The 7,598-nt window shown below is 41.7% G+C and overlaps 1 pseudogene; it reads right to left on the bottom strand.

Moving 5' to 3' along the window:
• Nucleotides 1-5,803: 5,803 nt before the first annotated feature.
• LOC468023 (keratin, type I cytoskeletal 18-like) lies at nt 5,804-7,216 on the bottom strand (annotated as a pseudogene).
• Nucleotides 7,217-7,598: the final 382 nt, after the last annotated feature.

Genomic DNA, 7,598 nt, shown 5'->3' on the forward strand with positions numbered 1-7,598 from the left:
CAGCCCTAAGGAAGAGGGACCTGACTGTTGAAAGAAAAACAAACAAACAGAAAGCAACAACAACATCATCATCATCAAAAAAGTCCCCACAAAAACCCCATCCAAAGGTCAGTAGCCTCAAAGATTGAAGCTAGATAAATTCATGAAGATGAGAAAGAATCAGCGGAAAAACACTGAAAACTCAAAAAGCCAGAGTGCCTATTCTCCTCCAAATAATCACAACACCTCTCCAGTAAGGGCACAGAACTGGGCTGAAGCTGAGATGGATGAACTGACAGAAGTAGGCTTCAGAAGGTGGGTAATAACGAACTTTGCTGAGCTAAAGGAGCATGTTCTAACCCAATGCAAAGAAGCTAAGAATTATAATAAAACATTACAGGAGTTGTTAACAAGAATAACCAGTTTACAGAGGAACATAAATGACCCAATGGAGCTGAAAAACACAAGAGAACTTCACAATGCAACCACAAGTATCAATAGCTGAACAGACCAAGCAGAGGAAAGAATTTCAGAGCTTGAAGACTATCTTGCTGAAATAAGATGGGCAGACAAGATTAGAGTAAAAAGAATGAAAAGGAATGAACAAAACCTCCAATAACTATTGGATTATATACAAAGACTGAACCTATGACTGATTCAGGTTCTCCCCGATCCCTGAAAGAGATGGAGAGAATGGAACCAGAATATCATCCAGGAACACTTCCCCAAGCTAGCAAGACAGAATAACATTCAAATTCAGGAAATCCAGAAAACCCCAGTAAGATACTCCATGAGAAGATCAACCCCAAGACGCATAATCATCAGATTCTCTAAGGTCAAAATGAGGGAAAAAATGTTAAGGGCAGCCAGAGAGAAAGGCCAAGGGAAGCCCATGAGACTAACAGTGGACCTCTCAGCAGAAATGCTATAAGCCAGAAGAGAGCGGGGGCCAATATTCAACATTCTTAAAGAAAAGAATTTCCAATCCAGAATTTCATGTCCAGCCAAACTAAGCTTCATAAGTGAAGGAGAAATAAAATTCTTTTCAGATAAGCAAATGCTGAGGGAATTCGTCACCACCGGGCCTGCCTTGCAAGAGCTCCTGAAGGAAGCTCCTGCCTTGCAAGAGCTCCTGAAGGAAAGGAATTTAGGAATTCCTTTCCTAAATATGGAAAGGAAAAGCCATTACCAGACACTACAAAAAACACACTGAAGTACAAAGACCAATGACACTATGAAGCAACTACATTAACAAGTCTGCAAAATAACCAGCAAGCATCATGATGACAAGATCAAATTCACAATAACAATATTAAACTTAAATGCAAATGGGCTAAATGCTCCAATTAAAAGACCCAGAATGGCAAGCTGGATAGAGTCAAGACCCATTGGTGTGCTGTATTCAAGAGACCCATCTCACAAGCAAAGGTATGCATAGGCTCAAGGAAAATTTACTGAGCAAATGGAAAGCAGAAAAAAGCAGGGGTTGCAATCCTAGTTTCTGACCAAACACACTTTAAACCAACAAAGATTTTTTTTAAAAAGACAAATATTTTTTAAAAAGACAAAGAAGGGCATTACATAATGGTAAAGGGTTCAATTCAACAAGAAGACCTAACTACCCTAAATATATAATTACCCAATACAGGAGCACCCAGATTCATAAAAACAAGTTCTTAGAGACCTACAAAGAAACTTAGATTCCTACACAATAATAGTAGAAGACTTTAACACCCTGCTGTCAATATTAGACAGATGATCAAGACAAAAAATTAACAAAGATATTCAGGACTTGAACTCAGCTCTGGATCAAGTGGACCTGATAGATATCTACAGAACTCTCCACCTAAAAACAACAGAATATACATTCTTCTTGCTGCCACATGGCACTTACTCTAAAATCAATCACATGATTGGAAGTAAAACACTCCTCAGCAAATGCAAAAGAACTGAAATCATAACAGTCTCTCAGACCACAGGGCAATCAAGTTGGAACTCAAGATTCAGCAACTCACTCAAAACCACACAACTACACAGAAATTGAACACCCTGTTCACGAATGACTCCTGGGTAAATAATGAAATTAAGGTAGAAATCAAGAAGTTCTTTGAAACCAATGAGAACACAGAGACAATGTACCAGAATCTCTGGGATGCAGCTAAAGCAGTGTTAAGAGAAAAATTTATAGGACTAAATACCCATATCAAAAAGCTAGAAAGATCTCAAACTGACACCCTACTATTACAACTAAAAGAACTAGAGAACCAAAAGCAAACAAGCCCCAAAACTAGCAGAAGACAAGAAATAACCAAGATGAGAGCAGAAGTGAGCGAGACAGAGACACAAAAACCCTTCACAAAAACCCCCAACAAATCCAGGAGCTTTTTTTTTAAAAAAAACACCCTAATAAAATAGACTACTAGGTAGACTAATAAAGAAGAAAAGAGAGGAGAATCAAATAGACACAATAAAAAATGATAAAGGGAATATCACTACTGACCCCACAGAAATACAAACAATGATCAGAGAATACTATAAACACCTCTATGAAAATAAACTGGAAAATCTAGAAGAAATGGATAAATTCTTGGACACATACACCCTCCCAAGACTGAACCAGGAAGAGGTTGAATACCTGAATAGACCACTAACAAGTTCTGAAATTGAGGCAGCAATAAATAGCCTACCAACTGAAAAAAGCCCAGGACCAGACAGATTTACAGCTGAATTCTACCAGAAGTATAAAGAGAAGCCGGTACCATTTCTTCTGAAACTATTACAGACAATTGAAAAGGAGGGAATTCTCCTTTTCACTGCCGGGAGCAAGGCTGGTTCCACATACGCAAACCAATAAATATAATTTATCACAAAACCAGAACTAAAGACAAAAACCACATAATTATCTCAAAAGACATGGAAAAGGCCTTTGATACAATTCAACATCCCTTCATGTTAAAAACTGTCAATAAACTAGATATTGATGGAATATACCTCAAAATAATAAGGTATTATTATTTAATGACAAACCCAAAACCAATATCATACTGAATGGGCAAAAGCTGGAAGCATTCCCCTTGAAAACCAGCACAAGACAAGGATGGCCTCTCATCACTCCTATTCAACATAGTACTGGAAGTTCCAGCTAGGGTAATCAGGCAAGAGAAAGAAGTAAAGGGTATTCAAATAGGAAGAGAAGAAGTCAAACTGTCTCTGTTTGCAGATGACATGATCCTGTATCTAGAAAACCGCATTGTCTCAGCCCAAAAGCTTCTCAAGCTGACAAGCAACTTTAGGCAAAGTCTCTGCATATAAAATCCATGTGCAAAAATCAGAAGCATTCCTATACACCAACAATAGACAAGCAGAGAGCCAAATCATGAATGAACTCCCACTCACAATTGCTACAAAGAGAATACAATACCTAGGAATACAACTAACAAGGAAAGTGAAGGATCTCTTCAAAGAGAACGACAAACCACTGCTCAAGGAAATCAGAGAGTACACAAACAAACGGAAAAACATTCCATACTCATGGATAGGAAGAATCAATATCATGAAAATGACCATACTGCCCAAAGTAATTTATAGAGTCAATGCTATTCCCATCAAACTACCATTGACATACATTCTTCACAGATTTAGAAAAAAAAAATCTCCTTTAAATTTCATATGGAACCAAAAAAGTGCCCATATAGCCAAGACAATCATAAGCAAAAAGAACAAAGCTGGAGGCATCACGCTACCTGACTTCAAACTATACTACAAGGCTACATTAACCAAAACAGCATGGTACTGGTACCGAAACAGACACACAGACCAATGGAACACAATAGACAACTCAGAAATAAGACCACACATCTATAACCATCTGATCTTTGACAAACCTGACAAAAACAAGCAATGGAGAAAAGGATTCCCTACTTAATAACTGGTGCTGGGAGAACTGGCTAGCCATATTAAAAAAACTGAAACTGGACCCCTTCCTTACACCTTATACAAAAATTAAATCCAGATGGATTAAAGTCTTAAACATAAAACCCAAAACTATAAAAACCCTAGAAGAAAATCTAGGCAATACCATTCAACCATTCAGGACATAAGCACAGGCAAAGAGTTTATGATGCAGTGGCCAAAAGCAATTGCAACAAAAGCAAAAATTGACAAATGGTATCTAATTAAACTAAAGAGCTTCTGCACAGCAAAAGAAATTATCATCAGAGTGAACAGGCAACCTACAGAGTGGGAGAAATTTTTTTGCAATCTATCCATCTGACAAAGGTCTAATATCCAAAATCTACAAGGAACTTAAATTTACAAGAAAAACACAACCCATCAAAAAGTGGGCAAAGGACATGAATAAACACTTCTCAAAAGAAGACATTTATGCGGCCAACAAACATGAAAAAACACTCAACATCACTGATCATTAGAGATATGCAAATCAAAACCACAATGAGATATCATCTCACACCAGTCAGAATGGCAATTATTAAAAAGTCAAGAAACAACAAATGCTGGCATGGCTGTGGAGAGAGAACGCATTTACACTGTTGGTGGGAATGTAAATTAGTTCAACCGTTGTGGAAGACAGTGTGGCAATTCCTTTCCTCAAAGACCTAGAATCAGAAAAGCCATTTGACCCAGCAATCCCATTACTGGATATATACACAAAGGAATAGAAATCATTCTATTATAAAGATATATGCATGAGTATGTTCACTGCAGCACTATTAATAATAGCAAAGACATGGAATCAACCCAAATGCCCAGCAATGATAGACTGGATAAAGAAAACATGGTACATATACACCATGGAATACTATGCAGCCATAAAAAGGAACGAGATCATGTCCTTTGCAGGGCTATGGACGGGGCTGGAAGCAGTTATCCTCAGCAAACTAATGTAGGAACAGGAAACCAAATACCGCATGTTCTCACTTGCAAGTGAGAGCTGACTAATGAGAATACATGAAAACAGGGAGGGGAACAACACATGCTGGAGCCTGTTGGCAGGGGTGGGGGATGTTTAGGGGAAGGAGTACATCAGGATAAATAGCTAATGCATGCTAGGCTTATTACCTAGGTGATAAGTTGATAGGTACCGCAAACCACCATGGCACATATTTACCTATGTAACAAACCTGTACATCCTGCACATGTATCCCGGAACTTAAAATAAAATAAAAAGTATGTGCATGTTATGGGGACCCTCCAGTGTTTCTTGCATCCACCCCCTCCTTTTCATTCCCATAGCTATTGCTCCAGTGCAATCTGGCATTTCCCCTTCCCAGGATCTCTCTTAACTAGCATCTCTCTCATGATCAACTGTACACAGTAGTGCCAGGATCATACTCTTAAAGTATAGCGCCTATCTTTTCACCACCTTGCTCAAAAACCTTCAGTGGCTTCCAGTACAGTAGAGAAGATACTCCACTCTCTCATTTTCTAACACTTACATGGTGCTTGTTATGTGCCAGGCATTGTTTTAGATGTATTATATATTATTCCTCATAACAACCCTGTGATGTAGGTACAAATCTTATCCCCATTTTACAGAGGAGAAAACCAAGACACAGTTCAAGTCACTTGTCAAAGGACACGGTATGTTTCAGCACTGAGGTTAGTACCCCGGGACTCTAGCTCCAAAATTCTATCTCCGTTTCTTTTTCTGTCTCACCATTCTCTGACTGAACCAAATGCTTTTCTGCTTTGGGGTCTTTGCTTACAATTTTCTCTTTTCCTGCTATACCCTTCTCCCATATTTTCCTATCTATATCCATCGAGATCTGAAATGCCACCTCTTCCATGATGCTCACCCAGAGACCTTGTCGATTCCACTGTATACATTTATCTGCTATAACACTGTATTTTCTCTTTTTTTTGTTTTGGACCACTGAACTTTTCATTGGCCTCCTGCTCCCCAAAGGGTACCCTGCTTCTGCTGGCTTAAAGTTTCAGAACTTTGGGGTCATTGGTCTCAGACACCACTTTGCCATCCACTATCCGGCAGGTGGTGGTCTTTTGAATGGTTTGCATGGAGTTGCTGCTGTCCAGGGCATCACCAAGATTGAAATCCTCACCATCTTCCAGCAGGCAGCGGTAGGTGGCGATCTCAGCCTCCAGGTTGACCTTGATGTTCTGCAGGGCCTCATACTCCTCGGCCTGGCGCTACCACTCTGCCCGGGTCTGTGCCAGCTCTGACTCCAGGTAAAGCAGGATCCCGTTGAGCTGCTCCATCTGCAGGGTGTAGCGGGCCTCCACCTCCCTCAGGCTGTTCTCCAAGCTGGCCTTCAGATTTCTCATTGAGTCCAGGTCAGTCTCCAAGGACTGGACTGTATATCTCAGCTCTGTGAGTGTCGTCTCAGCAGCTCCAACCTTGACGGACTGCGTGGTGACCACTGTGGTGCTCTCCTCAATCTGCTGAGACCAGTACTTGTCCAGCTCCTCTCTGTTCTTCCGAGCCAGCTTGTCATATTGGGCCCAGATGTCTGCCATGATGTTGGCGAGGTCCTGAGATTTGGGGATCTACCTCCAAGGTCAACCCAGAGCTGGCAATCTGGGCTTGTAGGCCTTTTACTTCCTCTCCGTGGTTCTTCTTCATGAAGAGCAGCTCTTCCTTGCGAGCCTTGATCTCTGTCTCTAGCTGCAGCCAAGTGACACTGGTGTCATCAATGACCTTGCAGAGCCCATGGATGTCATTCTCCACAGACTAGTGCACGGCCAGCTCCGTCTCATACTTGACTCTAAAATCATCAGCCGCAAGACGGGCACTGTCAACCTGCAGAACGATGCAGGCATTGTCCACAGTATTTGCGAAGATCTGAGCCCTCAGGTCCTTGATGGTCTGGAAGTAACGGCTCCAGTCTCTGAACTGGGGTCCCTTCTTCTCCAGGTGCTCCCGGATTTTGCTCTCTAGCTTCCACTTCTCCATCTCCAGGTTCCTCACTGTGTTCAGGTAGGAGGCCAGGCAGTACTTCAGGCTTTGCATGGTCTCCTTCTTGTTCTGGATGCCTCCCATTCTTGCAAGACCCCCAGCCATCCCCGCGGACAGGCCCCCAGACCCCATGCCGCCCCAGAAGCTGGTGGAGTGGGACATGGAGATCCAGGAACCAGAGCCCCTGGTGCCTGCATAGACGCTGGCCGTGCTGCTGACTGGCCGGGCACTGTAGCTGGGCGCCTGGACAAAGCCCAGGGACCGGTAGTTGGTGGAGAAGGTGGAGCGAGTGGTGAAGTTCATGCTGTCCACAGAGGAGAGTGAGAGGACAGGACTCAGGCTTTGCCGACGACCTGTATTTTCTAGTATGTTAATTTGAATGTATATTTCTAAGTTATAACTCTTGGAAGAGAACCATTTCTTATTATTCTATTTTTATCTTATTATTTCTCACTGTCCACCTTCAGTACTTATTAACTGTTCCTGACACAAGGGAGACTGCTGTGCAATATCTACAACTGCAGTAAAAAAGCTAATGGGTGAAATCATGATACTTAAAAAGCACAGGCCAAGTGTAGTTGCTTATCCCTGTAATCCAAACACTTTGGGAGGCCAAGGCGGGAGGATTGCTTGAGGCCAGGAGTTCAAGACCAGCATGGGCAACATAGTGAGACTCCCATCTCTA

This window comes from Pan troglodytes, chromosome 18 (genome assembly GCF_028858775.2).
Source record: "Pan troglodytes isolate AG18354 chromosome 18, NHGRI_mPanTro3-v2.0_pri, whole genome shotgun sequence".
Lineage (NCBI taxonomy): Eukaryota > Metazoa > Chordata > Mammalia > Primates > Hominidae > Pan > Pan troglodytes.